Raw genomic sequence first — 14,835 nt, 5'->3', positions numbered from 1 at the left:
GGAATAATTACTAGCCAAATTTTAACTGTATGTGTAAATGTGTGCCTTATTTAATAATAGTGTGTGACATTGGGGTTAATGCAAGGGGCTCTGATGGCTACTATGCTCCAGTATATTGTTGGTGTTTCATTTTCTATGGTCGTCAGTACGTGTCATTACAGTATCTATTGTACATTTGAAGAGTTTCATTCCAGAATGAATTTTGTCATTTAAAAAGTCGTCTGACAAACTGGTAACTGTGAATATGATTGTAACACTTATTATTGTATCATATTTTATGTTTTATCTTGAGTATATTGAGCCGTTTTCTTTTAGTTTTTTTTTTTTTTTTTTTTTTTACAAAGGAATATTAATTTTGCAAATTATCGTCTCTTTTTTTCTAAGATTGATGGAGTTTTGGAATGAAACCCTTCATTTCGCTTTGTTGTTTTGTTTTTGTTGTTATTTTTCGCATCCCAGGAGTGTGAGCCTGCAGTGTGTTGTTGGGTGAAGCGAGTGTGCGACGGTCACTTTCTACTGGGAGTCACTTCCCCTACTGGTGCCATTGTTATATTTCTTTTAGAATAAGTGTTAGCATCTCTCTGGAGTTCTGCAGGAGCAGTTCACGGTTCCTCTGAAGCTCGACCTTACGACCGGTCGCTATTTCTACAAGTCACATTTAACTGAAGGATAAAGCAAAGATGTTGCTCCAGTTCCTTAAGTTCTTATTCAGAGGAAGAAGACGATCTAGTTTTGGTTTAAAAGCAGGAGGAGACACAAGTCTGGACACGGTTGCTGCTGTCGATTCTGACCTGAGTCCCCGGGCGTCAACATCCACAGCACAGGAAGCAGATAAACAGGAGTGGAGATCAAGTTTTTGTTGAGCAAAAATGTTAAAACCTGGAGAAGTGCAATGAACATCGATCCGACAAGTTGAGTTTGTCTCGTTGGTTGATTCTTAGGAAGCGATGGTGGAGCAGGTTCCCCGGAGGTCGCTACGCAGAACATCTGCTGAGGTTTTCTCCTCAGGAATCACGATGTCAGAGTCGAGTGGAACCATGATCGATCCTGTGAACTCAGCTCTGCGTCACTCACTGTATCTGAAAGGGTTTTGTATTGATTTGAAATCTCCCGAAGCTCATTGGACCCAGTGTAGAGTTGATCATTCATCCAGTTAATGAAGGAAAATATAACTGACCACACGGTTTGTTCTTCAGGGGGAAAGAAGTAGATTTAGCTTTTCACACAACAAATATAAAACATGCAACTTGGTTTTGAAGGTCCCGCCCGTAATGTTCCATGAGAGGAGCTGCTGCCATGTTTGAAGAGTGTGTGAGTTTTTCTTTATCTGCCGGTGACAGATTGAATGAGAAAAAGAAGCGTTGTCGCCTCTGACGTCTGAATCAGTGTTTGATTTGGTGTAAATACATTCTATCTGGACGGGTCTCATGGATTCAGTATTGTTTTTCCTTTTCTGTTTGATTTTCAGACTGCGCCTCTTGAATTACTATGAATTTGGTCTCACGGAAAAACCATTGTATGTCTCTTATACTAGGAATAAAAATGAAAACATGACGTGTCTCACTGGTGATTGTGTCAAAATGTAAAGTCTCCAGGTGATGCATGAACACAAACACAACGGACATTGTGAAGAGAAGGGGTGGAGCCTGGGTAATGAACAAGACGTATAAATTCTGCTGCAGAAATCACACGTTCACAAAAGCTCTTGAGTCTTGTCTTTCCAAGTTGACGTCTTCATCGTGTTCTTCTGTGTGAGTGGCTCCTCTTCTTCAATCTTGAGATATCAGTTTTGCATCGTCTTATAAAGGTCATTAATAGGCCAATTGCCCATGATGAATCCTCAGTATAATATCCTACTGTATAAGTATTTATTAATTTCAGAGATTTGGTTGATCACTAGGGTTCAGTTTGGTTCGAGGGCCTCTGGGTGTGTTCTGCTCCGGATCTCTAAAGTCCATTGAAACGCTCCGATGACTCTGTTAGTTGTTGGCTGCTGTCTGAGTGTTTGTTTGTCAGGATGTTTAAAAACCACAGTTCCTTGCTCTATTACACACATTTCATCAAGAGCGTATCTTTTAAAGGCTTTAACAAACATCAGCGAATGTCATTGGGTTTAGTTTCTTTCAACAAAGAAGAGCCCAGAGCCACGAGAGGACACAGCTGGAGTAAACATCCAGGTCCTGCTGCTGAACAGTGGAGGAGTCCTGGTCTAACCTAACCAACCTCTGGTGAGAAGACAAACAAGGACATTTCAGTTTGTGCATTAAAAACCGAGAGGAAACATAACAGAGTTAGAACTTGGCAAACAAACTTCAGCTTTCATTCTAATTACAGTTATTCTGGAGACGCTGTTCTATGGGCACAGCTCAAGTGAAGTAATCAAGTTTATTAACAGGACTCCGATAAAACCTGAACGAAGTGCGTCACCTGTGTTCACCTGCTTATAAAAGTCCTATCAAGGTTGTGTCCTGTGTTCCTGCTTCTAAATTGAATACTTATTGTAAATAACCAGGAAGTAAAGAGGGAAATGATAACTCGGTATAATAAAGCAACATAGAACATGTACAGGCTTCAGCCTTGCTCAACGGAGAAGCTCTAAGTGCTTTTCGCTCTTGGACAAATGTTTCACTTATCTTGTTCATCCTAAGCAACCTGCGGCGAAATGTCCGGGACTATTTCAGGACATAATCCTGTAATTATACCTTGAACATTATGTCCCTCCAGCTCAGCACATGTATATATAATAACACCTTGTGCATACGTAAATTGAAAATCCACTCAATGACCCCATGTTGAGCACCTCGACGCATACATTGTTCTCATTAATGAAGAAATCATTTACTTTTATTATCTGCCTCAAGGTCTGTTATTCATTGCAGCAACGACTGTGTGAAGAGAAGTTAAATTAACTACGTCATTAGATATCATTCACATTTCAAACTGGAATGAACCCAGTAGAGTGCAAACATCGCTTTATGGAACCGGGTTTAAAATCACTTCATCTGCATCTGCACCAAATTGAACACTTATATTAATACACCTGTTGTTTTTCATCAAGATCCTTGATTTACTCAACGTCTCATGATGTTAAAGAAGGTGGAAGAAACACTTGGATCTGCTTCCTGATCCGGATCCACAACTAAGTTGATTGACTTTCGGACTCACATCTTTTCTGAAAGTTCCATGGAGATCGATTCAAGAGTTTTTAACGTATAAATAAACAGAAAAGGATTAAAACAAAGCCTCCATGGTGAAGGGAACTGTCACGGTTAGATGAGGGAGAGATGGACCAAGGATGCAGAGGTATCAAATAAAAGTAATTTAATATAACAAACAGTCTTTTAACAAGACAAACAAACAAAACAGGAACACTAGCAGTCAGCACTGGCGACAAGGCGCACAGAGAACAAGGAAAACAAGCATAGGGAAGCTGGACGAAACAGCGGACAAGAACTTACCATTCAGACGACGTGAAACGACGTGTAACAACAAGTACAACCCGACAGAGGACAAGGGGAAACACAGAGGCTTAAATACACAGGGAAGACAGGGGCAATTGGAGAGACAACACACCATGAACACAAGACTACAAAATAAGACAGGAAGTAGAAAACACAAAGAGACAGAATTTAGCAAACTAAAATGACATCACAGGAACAATGCTGTGAATTCTATTTGGTTTATTTTACACTTGCATCTTTGACAACGTTGTCATTTTGTGCAATTCATGTATTATTTGTTACAAATTATGGTTTCGGACATACAAAAATGTTTAACGTACAGATTTAGCATAAGCTACTAATTAAAAAAATCCAAATAGTGTTTGCTAATCAGAGCAAAAAAAGCTAAACTGATATCAAGCCGTTAGAAATCAGTAAAATCTGTTTTACTGGTCGCTTCTCTTACCCCAGTTGACACGCAGTCATACATAATAGAAGTTCTTCTCTCTGCTGAGTGCTTTTATTTTCAAAAAGAACTATAAGAAAGTCACAAAAGTTTATGGTAATTTTCATGTAAATGATAAATGAGCTGCATTTAACGTGCACTCAGAGCAGTTTACGGTGCAGTTGACATTCAACCGCACTCAGACAGAGCTTCTATCTGTCTGGAGCAATTTTGGGGTTCAGTGTTCAGCCAGGAATCGAACCACCAACCCTCTGCTTATCGGACAACCCGCTCTACCCATGAGCCACCGGTCTGAATGCAGAGTGTGTTGTTGAGGTTTTACTCAGAATCAGGAGTTTCGTGGCGTTCCAGGGTTTTGTTTTGCTTCCCTGTAAAGATCCATTTTTCAGAAGCTTCCATCACAGAAGAGCGATGAAGACAAAACTCTGATGTGTTTACAGAAGTGAATCTGAATTCAATTACCAAGTTACACTGACTAATAGACTCCACACAGGCCGTTGCATAAGAGACAATAAACATCACGGCGTGAACCCCCCCCCCGACAGCGAGTAAACAGCCGGGAGCTCAAGGCTCGTGTGGAGAGACATTTCTGCAAAGTCTCCGTCTGCTGGTGGAAGCTGTGACTCCGAGACCTTCAGTTCCAATCAGCCCTCCGGAAACCGAGCAAAACACAAGACTCACATTATAATGTTTTATTACAAGTGGTAGAAAGTTTTGGATCATTTCATTAGAGATTAGTTCCAAAGAACAAACAGTTGTCGTGTTTGTGTCTCATCTGGAATAACAGAGTTTGCACATGTTAGTCCTCTTCTTTGGGATTAAAGGGATCCAGAATTGTTTATTGTTTATTGTTTATTTAGAAGGATCCCAATTAGCTCCACCCTAAGACAGAGCTACTTTTAGTGGGGTCCACATTGAAGACATACATACAGATATCAAACATTTAAAACATACATTACAATACCAATATCAAACATTTAAAACATACGTTAAATTACAAATATCAAAAGTTAAAATACATTAAATAATGATCATACAATTATATGTTACAGATATCAAAAATAAGTTAGTGGTTATGCAGTTTTACCTTTGTCATGATATCAAACACTGATAGGTAATTCCATAGAAACGAAAACGTCAAACCATGTAATAGAATCCTACACATTTATATACAGTACAACACCATCTAGTGTCACAAGTATGTGACACTAGAATCAGACCACATCCATTCGAACATTTGTTTTAAAACATTTTCAAAGTAAAAAACATCTCTGTCCACATCAAGGATGTTAGCTCTGGTCATAAAACCTTTTCCTACAGTGGCTCTGGAAGCTCAACGCACTGCAACACGTTTTCTATTTGCCGTGTACGTGTTGTCAAGTGTCTGTTCCATCTGTTTTGTGTATTTGCTCGTGTCTTCTCACTGCGTGGAGCTCTCAGCGACACCAGCGGCTAAAACACACGATATTTACATTGAACCACTGCTGGAAAGACACACAATTTCAATCATCCTCGTTGTTTCCAGTTAAACGCTCGACAGGTTCCATCAGCGTGAAGCCAGAGACGTCAGAGCCTCTGAAAAATCATCGAGCTGAGTTCTACTGTCACGTCCATCAGTTGATTCTCCTCTAAACGCATCAGCACCGAGAGAATCCGGGATAAACCGGTTGAGACGTTAAAGCCAAACGATGCTCTGGTCTTAATACAGACAGTGAAATGACTCTGATGGCTGCTGAGCTCGACCTTTCAGCCAAAACAGTTCCACTAATGAGGTGGTATCGATTAGTTTATGCAATTATCCTCCCTGCAGTCTATTAGATAATCATGTCTGTGTGTGTCTCTGTGTGTGTTTGTGTGTGTGTTTGTGTGTGTGTGTCTGGAGGAGATGACGGAGACGTGTTTGTTGCTGGTGCAGATTGAACTCAGGCTGGATAATGGACGGCGATTAGCTGCTGCATAATTATTGGATTCAAACCAAGCGTCAGTCGATGGCCTGCAGGCCGAGCGCTCGGCCTTTTCTCTCCAGCGTGTTTGCATGTTTCCATCTCGACGGCAGCTGCTGATGAATGTGTGCTAATGGAAATAAGCCTCGGCTGAAGTCGTTATTTGATTCTTGTCAATAAGGCCGATGACTTCCAGGGGAAACGTCTTTTAACTGAAGCATTGAGTCTTGTTAATGTGTTCAGGACGGACGTGATGGGACCAAAGGTCAAATTATAAATTTTCTTATTGTAGAGACTGATTCCATACGTACTCATTACAGACGCCTTGTTCTACATGATCTGGTCGTCAAGTTACAAACTAGTGAATGATTCTAAACAGCTGCTGAATGAAAGTGATGGTGGAAACATTCCTGATATGAAATGCAGCACATTGAGAAAAGCTGAGCTGCTTTGTAAAATGTATCGTGTCTTCTATCCTTCCCCGAAAACTGATTATAATGTAGTTTCCAGTAAAAATTAAGCAATGGACATTTGATACTGATTCAATAAGTAAAAATAGTCTCTGACATTTATTGTGGTAAAGCCAAAGATGTGATATATAGTGACAGAGAAAAGTATTAATCTTTCTCTGTGATTTTCCTCTCATCCAGGATCTCAGAACAGTTTGAACTGAAACCTGAAACTGGAGCGACTGCGTTTCCAAAACACTGATTCAACATCGAGCAACTCTGGAGCAGGTCTGACATTTATCACTTTGTTTCTGCGTTTTGCTTTTTTCGTCTGGAGCAATTGAAAGATTCTCTCCTGAAAAAATATTTTGATCTCTAATCCAATTATTGTCTTTGACCTCATCACGTTCGATGTCTCCGGGAAAAGAAACGTGGACAAAGAAAAGCGCCGGTTGTGACTGACAGAGAAAAAACATTTTCCAATTACTGTACACGGCCTCCTACCTCCTTTAATCTGTCTGACCGGCGACTGCAGGTTTTTTTTACTCCTTTAAATGGGTTTTTGTGTTGCCAGCCGCTCCAGCGTGACCCACCCCCCCGCCCGCACCTTCCCCACAAACCCTCCAGCCTTAAAAAAAAAAACCATATACGCTGGAATCATAGCATGTACCTCAAAATGACTTTCTATTCCCCACGTCTGAGCCCGGCTGCTGCTCGCTGACAGACGCTCTCACAATCCATTATGTCTGTGGAGGAACCGGCAGCAAAGGGCCGAAGGAGAAGGTCTCAGCATCGTTCACTATCCAGACCTGTCAGAGGAATAATCACTGCACTGACATGAAGCTGGTGAGTCTTTCTTCAGTCGCTCCTCTCGTCTGTGAGGCAGGAATCTGTCTGGGAAACACTGATCCTGGTTCCAGGACACGTGTTCTGTCCCGTGTCCCTGGCGTGAAGCCGTCCTGTCCTCCGTCAGCGGTTCGGGGGGGAATTCTCCAAGGCCGCTCTTCATATTCTCATCCATCACCAGGCACCGGCCTCTGAGTGAAGCTCTCACCGACCTTTCAACATGTAGGGACACATGGAGGCTGGGGGGGGAACAAGCCAACGCAGCTTCTCTAATGTTCTGTGGGTTAAAGGTCATCTTTTATTTATCAGTAACATTTATTTTTGTCACTATGGAGGAGAAAGAAGACTCTGCCCCCCCACCTAGGCCAAGGGACAAGTATACAGGGTACAATGAAGAGTTAATACATTAAAAGAAAAAATAAATAAATAAGAATGAAATAAATATGCAAATATATATATATATATACAGTAATACAAGGGAAAAGGTCATGAACAATCATTTTTGACGATTCAATAAAATACTATGGTTATATCAACTAACAGTTACAATCACTGCAGGAGAAGTCAGTTGTACATGAGATAAGATTAGAGAATTCCATTAATGAAATCTGGAATGTATTCCAGTTGGAGATTAAACAGCAAAGACCTGGTTTGCCAAATATTTTAATTGTGATTAAGCAACAGACAGAAAAGAGTCGACCATCATCTCTTGCATACAACTTCAAGATAAGGCCGAACACAATGTAGTCTGAAGTATTTATGATATTTGTTGGTGGCTAGAAATAAAAAATCAGGAATCAAGCGTAAAGAATTGATCCTCTGGGGAACATGAATATCTGAAAACCAATCAATCGCTGTTTAGATATCGTTCTCAGACTTTGATGCTTTGTCATTAATGTGGTCTCGGAGCAGAGTTCTGTGTTTTTAATCTTCATCTTTCACCTCGGTCTGCTCCGGGCCTCCTCGTCCTCGGGATCATGTTTGAAAAGCTGCGTTCCTGCTCGCCCTCCCCCCCCCAAGCCTGGACTCAAAGGATCCCAGAGAGAGCCTCATTAGACCGGGCATTAATTTGAGCTCGTTAAACACTGACGCACGACTTTCATCTCATTCTGTCACAGATACGTCTTCGCTGGAGTTGACGCTGAAGGAAAGTTTTCAGTTCAGTCGGATCGCTGCCTGTCAGGATGGATCGGAGACGACGGGTGAGGAAGTCGGGCAGAACTTTCCTCAAGTTCCTTCTTCTAATTAACTTCCTCTCGGGCTTTGAAGTATGGTGTGTGTGAAGTGTGTGTGTGTCTGACAGGAAGAGGGCGTCGACATGTGTACGTGTCACTGTCCTTTAACGTTTGGTCTCGTTTGTCAATGTGAACGTCTTTCTAAACGTCCTCACCTTGTCTGTGGCTCTCATCCTGAAGCCCAGTGGTTCCTTCTGAAGACACAGACTGAATCCAAACATCCAGAGGAGCGTTCCTGGTGAAATGAGATCAGAAGGGTCGTCGAAATCCACAATCCATCACGTCCAGGAGGAGCTTCAGGTCTGTGGAGAAGCTGCTCGGGGTGAGACGTGGTCTGGAGTTCAAATCCCAAAAGCCATCAAATTAGCCATTAGCCTGGTCGCTAGCAGGAACCTAACTTTCCTGTTAGAGGTTAATATCGTTTTGATTTATTTTTGGAGCCATCAGATCTATAACTTTCTGGATGTGCTCAGGGTTCTTGTTGCACTCTCACACAGAATCAGGCTGAATCATCTGGATTTGTTATTAATCTGCAGCTGGTTTTTTCTCCATTATTCTCATTCCAATATTAGCTTTGGAAGCTCGTGTGAGTGGAAAAATGTTGTTGCACATTCTGAGCTTATCTGTTATCTGTTGTTATGGTTACCATGTAAAGCAGCAGACATGAGTTGCCAACATCAACACCATTAATAACCATTTAGAGAAATACTCCGAGGTGAATTACAGCCTCTGGGATTTCAGTTAATCACCAAGAAATCACATGGAGTCCAAACTGAGTCCCGTGAGATGGAATATTCCACCGACCCTGAGGTGGCTGCGACACGCAACTCAACCACTAGATGTCACTAAATCCTACAGACTGAACCTTTAACACTTTTAAAGTTTTGGTGTTTTAAAATGCAGCCCCTCCAAAACAGACGCCTTCTATAAGGTCTGGGACCCTTACTTGCAGCATATCGGGTCCACACTGTCATCTTCCTTGCTTCGTGGATTTCCCAGCTCAGCCTAGCCTGTCCTCGTAACTAACTTTGTCTTTAGGGGTAACGTTCATTTTGTGGCCTCGCTATGTCGGTATGCTCTGTATTGACTCCTATCTGACTCTGCCTTGTCTTGATGGAAATTGTGCCCACTGTCATTAATTCTTATTTTCTTAATTAATATCTCAATTATTTTCTATTTTACTCTATCCACATGCCCACATTCTGTTGTTTCCCTTTTTTTTTTTTTTTTTTGTCGTGCCTGAGCAGTTCTGTTTGTTTTGTCTTGTCTAAAAAAAGTGTAATAAAAATGTATTTAAAAAAAAAAAAATAAAATGCAGCCCCTGTCCCGACCTCTCCGTCTGTCTTCACACTGTCCGGTGTTTGCATCACGACTCGAGGAACTGAAATCTGTCCAACAGGCCGGTTTCCAATGTTTGAAGTGAAAAGCATCGATTCAGCAGGTTCACGTCTTTCAATTAATGAAGCTGCTGCAGCCAGAGAGTCGGTCGCTGAGAGGTCTCCGCCTTCATTACATACTTATACTATTAATTAAAATACTTGCTCATGATGTTGAGATGAACGCTGGAACTTCAAGTTTTCAAAATATATCTCACACGACAATACGTCAAACTGAGTTTGAGGAAATAATGATGCAGAGGACAGGTGCAATTTATGTTTTGACGTATATGAGTCTCATCATGAGAACACGTCTCCTCACATCAGACAGACGAGTCGTGTCCTCAGCTGCTGGGACACATGACAATAAATTAACTCGGAGCAAAAAGTAAATAAAGGTGTCAAATAATTCTGAGTGACAAAGTTAATCTAATGCAAGTCGGTTTGCGTCAGTTTTAATCACATGTCAACAGACGACACTGTTCGTGAGGAGAATGGGACGATGCATCGTAAAGAAGGCTATTTATAAAATATAATAAATATCCCATCAGCCTTTAACGCTACGTCGGAGCAGATTTACGATAAATACGATCGTCTTGTGATCAAATCAAAAATGTTGTTAAATCTTTGATCGGCACAACATTAAAAGCAGCTTCCTGTTTTAATGTTGTTTGTGATCAGTGGATTTCATCAATTTAAATGTGTGAGATTATGTGATTATGACTGACTGAAGAGGAGGATGCACCAAGACTGCAAAACAGAAAACATGGATCTGAAAGTTCGATACCGTGTCAAATTGATTTAAACATCTCGACGCCTGAGTCTTCTTTGACATCAGGTCGTTATTGGGCTAATATCTGATCCCAGACTCCATTAATAACCATTTAGAAAAATGTCAAATGCACAAAGTAGTTTAGGGAAATTTGAACCATGAGGGATCACAACAACGCAAATAATCTGCCAGTTTAACCGGGTTCATTAAACCTGCACAAACACACACAGGCAGTGGATTGAAGGAGTCATTAAACAGTTTGATCCCGTTTAATTCTGCTTAATCATCTCGCTGATTGGAGGCTGATTGAGGATTTCTCAGCCTTGGGACTTTCCTCAGGAGGCTGACGTGACGTGAACATGGAAACACGACCAGAGGAAACGGGTTCGATTCCCCTCAACGTCTTCATCAGTCGGGGGAAAAATACAGTCGTGCAAGAAGTGGAAGGAGATATTTAACAAGCCAAGGAAAGAGTCGGCAGCTCGCCCTCGTAACTCTGTCGAGTCTGTTGACTTTAACTGTGGGTCTGCGATGGCAGCGTGCCCGGAGGGTTCGGGCGGGGGGGTAGGGGGGGGCGGTGGACTTGCAGGCCGCAAACCGCAGCACATTTGGAGGCTTTTAAATGCCTCATAAACACCGATGGAGGAGCACAAAGGGCTGCAGCACACACGGACTCCCTCCTCCTTCCCACCGAGCCGAATACCGAATTCCCCCGAAAAATGTCTTCAGTGAAAACTGTTGCATTTCTCCGTCTGATTCGCCGTCGCAGGCCTTTTCATACACGTCTCCATGAAAGAGCCTTTTCATGCCGAGGAGAACGAGAGGAGAAATGAACATCTCAGAACAAAACAGTTGTTCTGAGATGTTCTTCGCTGCCAGGAACCTCCCAGGACTCGGGCCGGCTCAGGAAACTCTTCCTGACCGAGTGAAGGGAGCAGACGGAGAAACAGTTAAATGAAAAACCTCCTCTGCTGCCGTGGAGCTGATTTAAAAACCTCTTCTGGTCGGTTTTCACACTTGATTCACGGAGTTAAACTGCAGCTCTGCATCGATTCTGAACTGACCCACATCCCAGCACTCGGAATCGAGCGTGTCACGGACCTGTGGTCGAGCGGAGCGCGGCTCTTCCTCTCTGCACGTTTCACTGAGGCCGGCTCGGGTCTGGATGTGTTTTATGAGACAGACTTGGACCATGATCCTCTGCTTCGGCCTCAGGGAAGAAATCTACTGTTCAAGCAGAATTCATGTTCACTCTATTGAAAGATTTAAACCGACCACTTGCTTGTGGTTTTGTGTGTGTGTGTATGTGTGTGTGTCTGCGTGTGTGTTGTTTTAGTTAGAATATAATGCTTGTATTGTACATTACAAACAGACCAATGCAGTTTATGACAAAATGCAGATGTGGAAACATAAAAAGATAAAACTAAACCTCAGCCAAGAACTTTATTTTGGAAGGAAATGTTCCAAACAGAAATTCCTCTTCATGGTTCAACCTTCAGCCAATTAAATGTTATTAACGTCTCAATCATAGATGTTTTCCAGTTTCAGCACGACTGCGACGCTGCTGCTGTGGAATTTTTCAATGTCATTCGTGAATATGTCGAGTCCCGGAGAGAAAACTCATCTCATCTGTGTCGTGGCAGCAGAAAGATCAGAGATGAATATCTGGAGAGAAACCTCGGCACACAAACCCAGAGCTGCTGCATGAGCATGAAGAGACTTCTGATAACAGAGAGCATTTCTTTGAGTCTGTTTGTTTATGGAAAAGGTCATTTTACCTTTTCATGTGTCAAGAGATCTTAAAATCGGAACCGACTGCGGCATCTGCACAAGTTAAAATCCTGGGTCCGACCCTGACTCACCCCCCCGAACAACAAACATAACAAACACACGATGTGAAGGGAAAAACAGAAACAAAAAATAACATTAAACCAGAATGAACATAATAGTTCCTGTACAGTCCTGCATCACTTGTATAAAAGGTTTTATATAAGGAAAGAAAATCTGTGACAAATAAATTTAAAAACTGAACACTGCACCACAGCGATAGCAGCCGTTCTTATATCTTACAATACCTCTTAATACTGTAATATTCCATATATATGTCTTACTGTACAGATCTTATTTGTTTACATATTCATTTTAAATTTGCACAATACTCTGCACTTGTACTGCCTTTTTTTGCACTTCTGGTTAGATGCTAAACTGCATTTTGATGTATAAGTACTTGTACTGTGCAATGACAATAAAGTTGAATCTAATCTCATCTAAAAGATCATCAAAATATTCATTCATAGTAAAAAAAATCCGTCCACCATGGATAACGTCTTTCCTCTGGATCAGCTGAAACATGTAAATTATTAAATCCATCATTACATGTCATTATTTCTTGGGTCATATTCCATATAAATGTCATTAAAATGGGGTCGGGGGTGAAAACCTCCTCGGTGCTTGCGGTGGATTTCTGTGTCCTGGTCCTTTTTTAAAGATGCAGAGATTCAAAGTTAAGTTTCCTGTAACTAGCAGCAGCTGTAATGGTTTTAAGGACAAACTGTATAATGTTGGTTAATGTATTTCTCTCTCTCTCTTTGCCACGAGGGCGAGCTGAGGTCAGCCGGCAGTTCTGTGCTATGCCTGGCACGTCTGGCACTAATGGCCTGATGCCTCACACCCCCGGTCCCTGCTACAGTAGTGTGTCTGTTGAGTGTGTGTGTGTGTGTGTGTGTGTGTGTGTGTGTGTGTGTGTGCGTGTGTGTGTATCTGTGTGTGTGTGTGTGGGTTGCCGGTTGAATCCGGTGCGGTCAGGCGGAGCTCGGATCTGGACTCAGCAGCTCGGACTCTTTCACCCGGAGACAAGGAGCCACCTGTGCTTGTCTGTTCCAGCCGGACTCAGATTTCACACACATGCAGACCCGAGCTCGTCTTAACCTGTTCGGCCCACTTCCCCCCCCCGTGTCACCCCATCTCACCCCAACACCATCACCCCCCCCAACACTCCCATCGCTGGGCGGCTGGAGCCAGCTGGAAACCCCCCAGTGCAGCCGGACCAAAACAGGAAGACTCTCTATAATCAGTCATATTCAAAAGTGAATAATCGAATAACAGCACTATTCACTGTCTGTTGATGAGTTACTGTCACACACACATTTCAGTTTCACACACTCGTGCACCAACACACAAACTCCACATCTGTGCAAATATGGATTTTCTATTTTAGAGTTGTAAACAAGAAAAGTGAGAGGATTTAATAAGGTTTTTAATAATCATATCACACTAGACATTTTTCTGGAATCCAATCAACTGAATAAAAAGCATAAAACTAAGATGAAGGTCGTTTGTTGAAGAAGAAAGTAACAGACTCAGTTTGACCTGCTCATAACAAAGTGAAATTAATTTTCTATGAGGCCAGAATGTAAAAGTGTGAAATAATGAATCATAATAATAATTATAATGAATCTGACTTTGTGCTAAACAAACACTTTCCCGGAGGTCGTACCTCAAACCCCAAAGTGACTGTGGATGGATTTCTGGCTCAGAATCCATGAGATGCTGATTACACGTCATCGGGTTTTCATTTATTGCTCAGGAAGCTGTTGTTCTGAAACCATAACCGCAGCTGAAGATATTAAACCTTGAGGAAAATGATTCTGAGCTAATGAGACTCTGTATTAAAGGACTAAAGAACTTCCTGTTATTATATCATCTGTATAAAACATGTCTTCTCCCTGTGAGGTCCTAACTTTACTCAGAATTCAGCAGCTCATGCAGCCGTCACAGCTTCTGCTCAGAAATATTAATCACAACTTTAAATGAAGTCTTTTTCCATCACGATCGCACTCTTCTTTCTGACATTATTGAAGTTATGGCTCCTCTCATAAACGCATAATTTCCCTCTCAGCTGTAATCACCTAGTGAAGATTAGAGGCCGGTTTCTGTTAACTTCCCCCCATGAAGAAGAAGATTGTCTCTCGGTTTTTCTGCCTCTGCCGAGCGATGGAAGTCGAGCTGATTATTCTGCAGGTTAGAAGTTAATTATTCATATGACTCGAGTGTCAGAGAGAAAAAATGTCGTCTGCATCCGTGAGAGAAAATAAACATCTCGACTCAGCGGTGACTTTACACAGAGAAGACGATGAGATAATAAAGTTAAAGGCTTCGGTTCTTAAGAGGGAATCGAACCACCGGGATCAGTCGTCAACAGGTTGATATTATGAATCAGGAGTACTCATGTACTCATGTATTACTATGTTATCACACAAGTACTCAGCAGTTACTACGTTACTACATGAGTTCTCTGTAGTTATTGGT

This window comes from Limanda limanda, chromosome 11, assembly GCF_963576545.1.
Source record: "Limanda limanda chromosome 11, fLimLim1.1, whole genome shotgun sequence".
Taxonomy (NCBI): domain Eukaryota; kingdom Metazoa; phylum Chordata; class Actinopteri; order Pleuronectiformes; family Pleuronectidae; genus Limanda; species Limanda limanda.
The sequence above is the reverse complement of the archived record's forward strand: the minus strand, read 5'-3'. Positions refer to the sequence as shown.